The sequence below is a fragment of the Sinocyclocheilus anshuiensis genome, unplaced genomic scaffold, assembly GCF_001515605.1.
Source record: "Sinocyclocheilus anshuiensis isolate Anshui unplaced genomic scaffold, SAMN03320099.WGS_v1.1 scaffold728, whole genome shotgun sequence".
Taxonomy (NCBI): domain Eukaryota; kingdom Metazoa; phylum Chordata; class Actinopteri; order Cypriniformes; family Cyprinidae; genus Sinocyclocheilus; species Sinocyclocheilus anshuiensis.
Genome location: NW_015555767.1, coordinates 182,845 through 193,252, shown reverse-complemented (window position 1 = coordinate 193,252; position 10,408 = coordinate 182,845). Strand labels below are relative to the sequence as shown.

Below are 10,408 nucleotides of genomic sequence, written 5' to 3'. Positions count from 1 at the left end.
GGCTCTTTCCCCGCTGAGACAGATGGGAATCCGCATTCTGAATTATCTCGACGACTGGCTCATCCTGGCCCAGTCAGAGAACGAGCTATTATCTCACAGATCCTTCCTCCTCAGCCACTTAGAATGCCTGGGACTCAGGGTCAATTTTGCCAAGAGTGCGCTGTCCCCCAGCCAATGGATATCATTCCTGGGAACAGTTCTCGACTGAGCCCGAATGAGGGCGATAGTCGTGCCAGATCGTGCACTGGCTATTAAGCAGCGCGCGGCCTCATTCAAAGTTGGAGCCCCTCGCCCTCTCAAGGCATTTCAGAAGATGTTGGGCCTCATGGCCTCTGTGTCTCCGGTACTTCAGCTGCGCCTGCTTCGCATGCGGCCCCTTCAGTACTGGCTGAAACCACGAGTTCCGTCCCACGCCTTGCGCCATGGACGCATGCGTGTCAAGGTGAGCCGGGCCTGCGTAGCAGCCCTGGCCCCTTGGAAAGACTCTCAGTGGATGGATCGGGGCATGCCCCTGGGTATGGTCTGCAGAAGGAAGTTAGTCTCGACAGACGCTTCCAACACGGGTTGGGGAGCGCTGTGCGATGGCAAACCGGCTTTCGGCCATTGGTCGAAAGAGGAGAGTCGGATTCACATCATCTGCCTGGAAATGCTGGCAGTATGTTTGGGCCTTTGCACCTTTCTGCCAGACCTAAGGGGATGCCACGTGCTAGTCCGCTCAGACAGCATAACAGTGGTGTCATATATAAATTGCCAGGGTGGTCTCTCCTCGAAGTGCCTCTTCATTCTGGTAGAGCGCCTCCTGGAATGGGCTCAGCTCAACTTGCGTTCACTAAGAGCAGCGCATGTGCCGAGCAGGTTGAACCATGGAGCAGATATGCTATCTCTGACATACGGTTCAGAGAATCTGGGAGATCTTCGTCAAGGCAGAGGTCGACCTCTTCGCCTCAGAAGGCAACTCTCACTGCCCAATTTACTTTTCAAAGGACAGGAATGCGTTGACCCACGACTGGCCCAACCTCCTCCTTTAGACTTTTCCCCCCATCGCCCTGATCCCACAGGTAATCAGGCGAACCAGGTAACAGAAACACAAGGTTCTGTTGGTGGCCCCGCTCTTGAGGAACCCACACAACGATATGGCACCCCCAGCCCGAGCTGTGGGCTCTGCACCTCTGACCTCTCGATGGGAGCCTGCGGACCTCCCTGAGAGCGTACTAAATACAATATCTCAGGCTAGAGCACCCTCTACGATGCGGTGTACAGCCCGCGGCGCAGACCCATTATCATGCAACATATCTCTGATATTGTCCTTCCTGCAAGAGCTGTTGGATAAGGGTTGTTCCCCCTCCACGCCCAAGGTCTATGTAGCAGCCATAGCAGCCTATCACGCTCCTATAGCTGGCCAATCGGTGGGCAGGAACAATTTGGTTGTTTGCTTTTTGAAGCGGTCTAGGAGGCTTAATCCGCCTCGCCCCATCACAGTCCCTACATGGGATCTGTTTACAGTGCGGAGGGCTCTAAAGAGCCCTCCCTTTGAGCCGCTACAACCCATTGACCTTCGTTCCCTGATGCTAAAAACCGCTCTGCTACTGGCGTTAGCATCAGTAAAGCGTATGGGAGATCTGCAGGTCCTCTTGGTGAGTCCCACCTGCCTCGAATTCGGGCCCAACGACTCCAAGGTCGTCCTGAAGCCGAGGCATGGTTATGTACCTAAAGTGCTCTCGACTCCGTTCAGAGCACAGGTAATAGCTCTTTCGGCACTTCCTCCTTCGGAGCAGGACCAAGAGCTGAATTTACTCTGCCCCATCAGGGCATTGAGAATATATATTGAGTGTTCCGCCCCGTTCAGGTAGTCGGAACAGCTTTTTGTATGCTTCGGTGACCGCACCAAAGGATCTCCGGTCACAAAGCAGAGACTTCCCAATTGAATAATCGACGCTATCGCGCTAGCGTACTCTTCTTTGGGCCTACAATGCCCCATGGGAGTAAGAGCCCACTCAACAAGAGGCGTTGCCTCTTCCTGGGCTTGGTCTAGCGGTGTGTCCATTGCAGAAATTTGTGCGGCGGCCGGCTGGGCCTCGACCGTCCACATTTACCAGGTTTTATAATGTGGATGTCCCGGCCTTACAGGCCCGGGTCCTTTCTGCTTAAATGGACTTACTCTGGCCATATGGCAAAACCAGTGCTTCAGGCGTTTGCCTTCTTCACTGTACGCCCTTGGCTCCCACTGGGTTCCGAGGCTGTACAATTACTCTTGGAACAATTACTCAGCGCCGGGCCGATCTCTGCGAGTTTGGCTCTATTGCCTCCTCGCAGGCTTCCCTGCAAAATTCTTGGTCCCGCTGGGCCCCATTTGGTGCTCAAGGCAAGTTCAAGTATTAGTTGTTCCTCTAGCATAGCACGGCGGGATTGTACTGGTTCCCCAAAGCATCTTAGCAGACGCAGTACGAGTGAAGTATCGATAGGGAATGTACTCGGTTACTAACGTAACCTCGGTTACCTGAGATACGGGAATGAGCTCTGCTGCCGAACCATTGGTTCGTTTTTTAATTCACTGCACGAACCAATGGCCGTGCAGTTACAATGCGTTATTGAAAAGGCTTCAGTATTCAGAGAAAAAGGAGTTTTCCCTATAGCGTCTTAGCAGACACAGCACTCGTTCCCGTCTCTCAGGGAACCGAGGTTACGTTAGTAACCGAGTATGTCATTTGTGTTTGTGTACCCAACATTTTTCCATTGATAGCTCTTACCATGATGGTTATACTAGATCCTTTATGCTGGGTGGATGACTGTCTCTGGAATTGACTAACCAATGACGAGTCATTCAACAGCCCTTTCAGCTGCACCACAAATGCCCACTCTGGGATTCTGTCAATGTTGACCAGGAAGTCTGTTGCACCAACAGCTTTGATAGTTCCACTAACAACATCAGATCCTGAAGCTTCAACTAGAAGCACGTCAGTCACTGTGACTGAATCTCTTCCAGTCACAGAGACATAGAAAGTAGCATTCCGACCTGATCAGCAATCAGAGAATTACTTTGAAAAAAAGTGTTTTAAGGGGGAAAAAAATGAAAAAAATTTGAGTTTTGTTTGGATTTAATCTAGTAACTTCAAATATACATATTTGAGGAAGATATCAGTATTGTACCAATAAAAGTGCGGGTGAAACTCTGTCCCCATGAGTCTCCATGACCTCCCTCAACTATCTTCACAAAGTAAAAGAGGATGTCCACAGAACTCGGACATGTATTCACAATTGAAGGAATATAGACAATTCCCTACAGTCAGGATGCTGCCCAGAGGACCATCTGCCACTGAACCTGACTGAGACACACCTGAAAGTGTGGGGACAAAACATTACGTTAAGAGTGGCACTGTCATGGGTGTGGTTACAAAGGCATGGAGAGTAGAGGTAAGGATCTACAGTATTGTAAGCAGCAGGTATTTATAAAACCAAACACTCAGGAACTTGGAATCACAAGGTACCAAAGGAGTGCACCACCAAACCAAATATTGACACACAATAATTATCTGTTATTTACTGTTACATGATCGGTTAAGCACAGAAAAACTGATTCATTAAGCACATAAATGAGCATTCTGTTCATAATGTGTTGCTGTACCTGTAAGGTTGTAGAGGGGAAAAAACTAGAAAATATCCAGTGATATACACTGTCGTGTTGGACAGAGATGAATACAGCACAAAAGAAAAGTTTTCTTCCTTGGCTGAACTTCTCTCTACCTGATGAACAGTCACCTTCAAGAAACACATTTGGGAAACAATTAGACCAGACCAACATCCAGGCCAGGTGGTAGATCAGCACCTAGAGACAACCACAAATGACCTAAATGTCAGTGGAGACCATAACAACTGCGAAGACCTCATGAACTAGATGGCCATTGACACAAATCAGCAAAAATCACGAGAACTAGACGAGTCCTCTGCAGCTTCAGCCCCACCAAACGATGGAATGATGTATCCCAATCATCAAGGAGAAGGAACTGGGTGAATATTCTTAACTATGCCAATCCACAAACTGACTTTCTTTGCAGCCTGGAATTAAACCACACCATGTCGGTTCGTCTGGCCAGAGGAGAACTGGCCCCCCGACTGAGCCTGGTTTCTCCCAAGGTTTTTTTTCTCCATTCCTGTCACAGATGGAGTTTGGGTTCATTGCCACTGTCGCCTTTTGGCTTGCTTAGTTAGGACGCTTAATATTTGACAACATTATCACATTGATTGCACAGACACTATTGGATGAGATCTGAACTGAGATGGATAATGGCATCCATATATCCATATTTTTTTCCGGAACTGCATTATGAACTAAATCAACAATGAACTGATTTTAATTGAAAAAAAAAAATCTGACTTTTTACTATTGTCTTGTTTTTAGAGCTGCTTTACAGTAGAACTTAATTTTGTTTATATCATTGAAACATTATTTTCCTGTTTAACACTTTAAAGCTGCTTTGACACAATCCGTACTGTATATAGCGCTATATACATGAAGGTGACTCAAAAGGGGACAATTAATTCCAAGAACAACATAAAACAGCAACAAAGCATTTAAATTAGGATATGATTAGTTGCATAATGCAAATTTATATTTATGGCAAATTATAAAAGACATCTTATTATAATAGTGATGATAGGAGTTAACATAGTGAGCTCTATGTCAGCAGTGATAGCATCTGTAATGACTGCATTGGCTTGAGACAATGTAGTGTTTGTGACGTCTATGGTCTGTCCACCAGAAACATGGGCCAGATCCCTGTACAGCTGTATATCTGGCAGAGACATTCACCTTGATGGAGAGGCATCCTTTTCACTATGCAATAAGGAGCTTGTAAGCAGGAAGTTAACCTGGATGGTGAAAAGAAAGAGAGAGAACATAGTTCAATTTGTTTACATCAGTTAATGCATTAGATATATAATGAACTAACAATTAACTAAACAAATTACAGCATTTCTTAATATTGATTTGTGTATATATTATTGTTCATTGTTGGTTTATGATACCTAATGCATTAACAAATTGAATCGTTTTGTAGACATTAACACATCAGTTGCAAAACTGAAATAACAAACCCAGCAGTGATAACAAGTGATCTGCAGGCACTCACTGTTGACTTGGTGCTTTCTACCATGGCCTCAACTGCACTTTTTAATTCTGTGTACTTTGCTGAAGCATCAGTTAAAACAAAAATGTCTGATGATGGAGGAGCTCTTGTCAATGTCAACTATAGATTCATGAAACAGAACAAACATGAAGCTTTAAGAGTATAATATTTATTATGGATATCAAAGCTCCACCTAATTATTCACAAAAATGTTCTTATCTATACTTTCAAAACATTTGTTTTGTGTGTACTAATTTCAGTGGGAACTTTTTTCAAGCTGAATGAAGATTTGAATCATGGTCCAAAAGACACACCAGGAGTCCTGACAGGTACTGAACTGCTTTCTATCCACAGCTGCATTGCTAAGGGAAGTCTGAATAATAGCCAGATTGAAAGTGGATAGTTTTCAGAGGGAAGAAAATGCATTTGAGCAGGCTTTCTGGATGGTAGTTACAGTCAGTTTGCTGTTGATCTGGAGGTGGGGAGTGGAATGTAAAAAAAATATATACATATTTTTACATTTTGCAACCTTTTAACTGCCACTAAATGCATGGTTAATATTCATGATACACAAAAAGTCAGACATATTAACTAATAATTCTGGCCATATACAGAAGAGGATTGCAACTGCTTATGAGATGAATGGGAATGCTAACAGAAGGCATACTCTAATTATTCATCATCTGTGATCTGCGGTTGATTTCAACAAAAAGTTTAACTTGTGTCTCAGTTTGCAACGGCAAACAAAAACACAATGGACACTCTAAAATTCAGATGAACAAATTAATATTGGGGTGAATTAATACAAATATAAATAAATCCAGCTGTAAACCAATCTACCTGACATTCTACAAATATGTGAGTTGTGAGCAAATAATTTGTAAACAGAATGCAGTTTCCAAATTAGTTCACGCTCATATTCTTTTCTTACAGGTAGCGTAAGATCTTTGCCCCAGGCAGTGGCTACTTCACAACACACTTATGCTATCTTGTGGAGGAAAGCTGCCTCAGTGATTCGATGATGGGTGAGGGATCCTACAGTATAGGGAAGATTTTAAATGGTGCAGCATGAGGGGGCTAAAATAGAGCCCCCTGGATGAGAAATACAGCCACTACAACCAGTGAAACCATGACTGTTCACAGCAACTGTGGGAAAAAATCATTCTATGAATGAATTCATTTTGTGTTAAGTTTTTTATGAAATATGCCATACATTCATTTTTTTCTGTCTCTATAACAAACTTCATTGTGACTCAAACCTGCAGATTAAGTCAAGTGTCTCTCTAATGGAATGTTTACCTTCGTGGTGGATAATTGTGTTTGCATGCCTATGTCACTGTCAACACAACGAATTGTTTCTTCAGAAAAATAAAGATTGAAAGTGAAAGTGGCAATACACATTAATTAATCAGTTAATCAGGCATGTTAGATTTGGTAGGCATTGAATAATTGCTGATGGGGTTCTAAGAATAATGGTTTTGAAACAGTTCTGTGATCATACTCACCAAACTCTAATTTAATAAATAACTCCCTGCACCACCACCACCACCCCCACATAAAGATCTTCAGGTTCAAAAAATAAAACAATAAATAAAAATTTAAAAATTCACCACAAAGAGTGATTTACATTGCAACATTGTTGTAACACTGCACACACACGCAAATAAATTATAATTATTTCATTACCTTGTAGTTGTCACGAATCCGGTCTATGAACTTCCGTTCACTCACCACCAGAGGTCACCCGCTCACTACATGGACTCTCACACTACACAGACTGTTACACTATGCCCTGGACTACATTTCCCATCATCCATTGCACTGATTGCACACAGCTGTAACCAATCACACGCGCACCTGAAAGCCATTACACACACTATATAACACCTACCCAGATCCTGCTCTAGTCGCCGAGTATTGTTCTGCATTTATCACTCTCCTAGTGTTAGCTGCTTTACCAAGCCATTCCGTGTTTCCTGAGTTAAAGTTTAGTTTAGTCTTGTTCATAGTCTGTTTACCCGTGTTTTGATCTTAGCCTGTTTTCTCCTCTTGTCTGATCTCTACCTGACCTGAGGTTTATAGCCTGCCTTGGATCTCTCTTTCGTCTTGTCAGAGGTTCCTGGGGTTCGCCAATTTCTACCGGCGTTTCATTCGCAATTTCAGCCAACTAGCAGCTCCTCTGACTGCCTTGACCTCCACCAAGACTACGTTCAGGTGGTCTAGTGCAGCCGAAGCTGCATTTACCAACCTCAAGAGCCGCTTTGTTTCGGCTCCTATTCTCGTAACCCCTGACTCCACACGTCAGTTCGTGGTGGAGGTCGATGCGTCAGAGGTGGGGGTAGGTGCGGTGCTATCCCAGCACTCTTCCTCGGACGACAAGATGCATCCTTGCGTGTTTTTTTCCCATCGTTTATCACCTGCCGAACGTAACTATCCTCCAAGAATATTCCTCTCCGATCCGTTTGTAATAAGCTAGCTCCCAAATTTATTGGCCCGTTTTCTGTCACCAAAGTTCTTAGTCCGGTGGCAGTCCGCCTCAAACTTCCTCCGGCGTACAGGAGAATTCATCCCGTGTTCCAAGTCTCCAAAATTAAAACCCGTTTTTCGTTCACCCATTAATCCGCCACGTCTCGTAGACTGGGAACCCACCTATTCGGTTAACCGCATTCTGGATTCAAGACGGAGGGGACGCGGATTTCAGTACTTGGTGGACTGGGAAGGTTACGGTCCGGAGGAGAGAAGTTGGGTTCCTGCTAGGGACATTCTGGACCACTCCCTTATTGATGATTACAATCAACAGGTAGGTTCATCTGGGAGCGCCAGGCGGCGCTCCTAGGGGGAGGGGTCCTGTCACGGTTCATGGGCTCACTGACTCATTATAGCTCTCTCCGTGTCATTGTGGGTGTGGGTGTGGTTTGTGTGCTGGTGATCAGCGCCATCAGCTGATTAAGCGCCAGCTGTGGCTTATCAGCTGGCCTATTTAATGTCTGTGTTTTCTGTCCTGTGTTGTCAGATCGTTTCATGTTGTCACCGTGTTCAGTTCGTGTCTCTCTGTTCCTGACCAGTTCCTGGAGTTTCCTTTTCTCCTTGCCGAGGACTTCGCTGCACGACACCTCGACCATCGGCTGCCCGTTGGTGTCCCTGCGCTACCTGGAGTTACCTCAACCCTTCACCTATCTGACTCTCGTCATCTTCCTTGTTGGGTATTCCCAAATAAACATTGTTTTGAACATTCGCTACTGAATCCTTATTCTTTCCCCCTGACAGTTTGGGCTGGAATGAAGACTGATTTCATTCCCTCACACCCCCATAGTTCTAAAGAAGGAGCCTGGTGCTTTTTGGTCCTTGTGCAACATTTCTGACAACCAATCAGGTATGAGGGCTAATGTTAGAGATATGCTTAGTAGTCTAGTCACCTTTATTTATATAGTGCTTTTGTGTCAAAGCAGTTTTACAGTGTTAAACAGGAAAAACGTGTCCTGATAATGCAAGAGTACAACAGAAAACAGTCCGTTTATTCCCTTTAGTTAAAGGGTTAGGTTATGATTAGGGTTTGGGTTATAACTTGACAGGATTGTTGTTCTAGGACCAACAAAACATGCTGACCCAGGAACATGCCTGCAAAATCAGGATGTGATGATCGGTCCTTAGTTATCAAATCAAACGAAACGGGTTAAATGTCAGATAAGATTAAAAAATGCAGCTTGGCCCGGAAAGAAGTTTGACTTCATTCCCCACAACCTGCTGGTTTTAGAAAGGTTCTGCACAGTCCTTACAAACCACACAGACTATGAAATGTTTTTTTAATGGCAGATAAGATAAATTATATAAGTGGGTCTCGAATGTAGATTGGCATTCCTAAAGTAGTCTAGACATCACAGTATATGCCTGAAACCAAACATTACTGTTTAATGACAAATGACAGTTGTGGGGTAAACCATCAATCCTGGATACTACATTACAAAATAAAAAAAGACAAAAATTAAATAGTCAACATATTAGATAGGAAACAAAGAGCTTTTAATGGTCTGATCTCATAAATTCACCATAAATAAATTCACATAAATAAATAATTAAGTTGCAGAGCAAAAGAGGAATTGAGAAAAACACAATGTAGACTCCACTAGATGTGGTTATAACTGTTGTGCTTACAGATGGATTAACTGTAGTGGTAGTCAGCTTTGATGCTCACTACCTGACAGACAGGGCTAGAGAAATCACTGACCTTCCAAAAAAAATAATGAGGTTAATCAGAGTCAATGAAGGGATAAAACGCTAATACTGTTTGCATGTAAAAACAAAGGCAGTGCAAAGGCAGTGTTGCAAAAAGCTATATATTCTCCTCGGTGGATGGTAAATATTAATAATATATACTCTTGTTTGCAGCTTTCATAACAGTTACCTTAGTCATGACAGTGAACCGCAGTGCCACGTAATTTGAGTCACCAGACTCTGAATCTTCTGCTTCAATAGTGAGTGTGACATCCGTCCCTGACTCTGTGTCGGAGGGTGCAGTCAGTGTTACGGTTTCCTGAGCACTTCCCTCTGTCCCTGCGTCCAGAGAACTGGGGAAAGACAGGTTGAAGCTGCGGTCTGCCCGAGCTCGGATAGTGTAGTTGCCGCCTGTAGCATTAGTGACCAGTGTAAAGTTGAGAAAGAAAGGGATCCCAGGCTCTATAGTGCTGTTTGGTTGGGCCTGAGAAGAAACATGTTTAATATGATTAGAGATATTGTCAGTTTATTTTGCATGTGTCATACATATTATTTTCAGAGATTTTGCAAATTCCATACAAGTCATACTAAGCTCATACAAAAGTTGTGAATTTTCATTTTTGGGTGAACTGGCCCTTCAAGCTCACCGTGATAGTAAATCTAGATCCTTCTTGCTGGGTGGGTGACTGTCTCTGGAATCGACTAGGCAAAGATCGAGTTGAGTCATTCAACAGCAGTCAGTCACTGTGACTGAATCTCCTCTGTTCACAGAGACAAACAAAGTAGCATTCCAACCTGATCAGCAATAAGAGAAGCATTTTGGTTGTTTCATTCACACTGATGACACAAAAATAATAATAATAGTAATAATAATAACAATAATACAAATTTTTCATGTTTACACTCCCATTCAGTAAGATATTTTTTTTTAAGAAATTAATACTTTTGTTCAGCAAGGATGCATTAAACTGATCAGAAGTGGCAATAAACATATGAACATTCTGTTCATCAATAAATAAATACATATATATATATATATATATATATATATGTATATATATGTATATATATAT

At 43.4% G+C, this 10,408-nt stretch overlaps 1 pseudogene; it reads right to left on the bottom strand.

Moving 5' to 3' along the window:
• Positions 1–10,408, bottom strand: part of LOC107674181 (von Willebrand factor A domain-containing protein 7-like) — a 30,801-nt pseudogene that overhangs the window by 4,234 nt on the left and 16,159 nt on the right.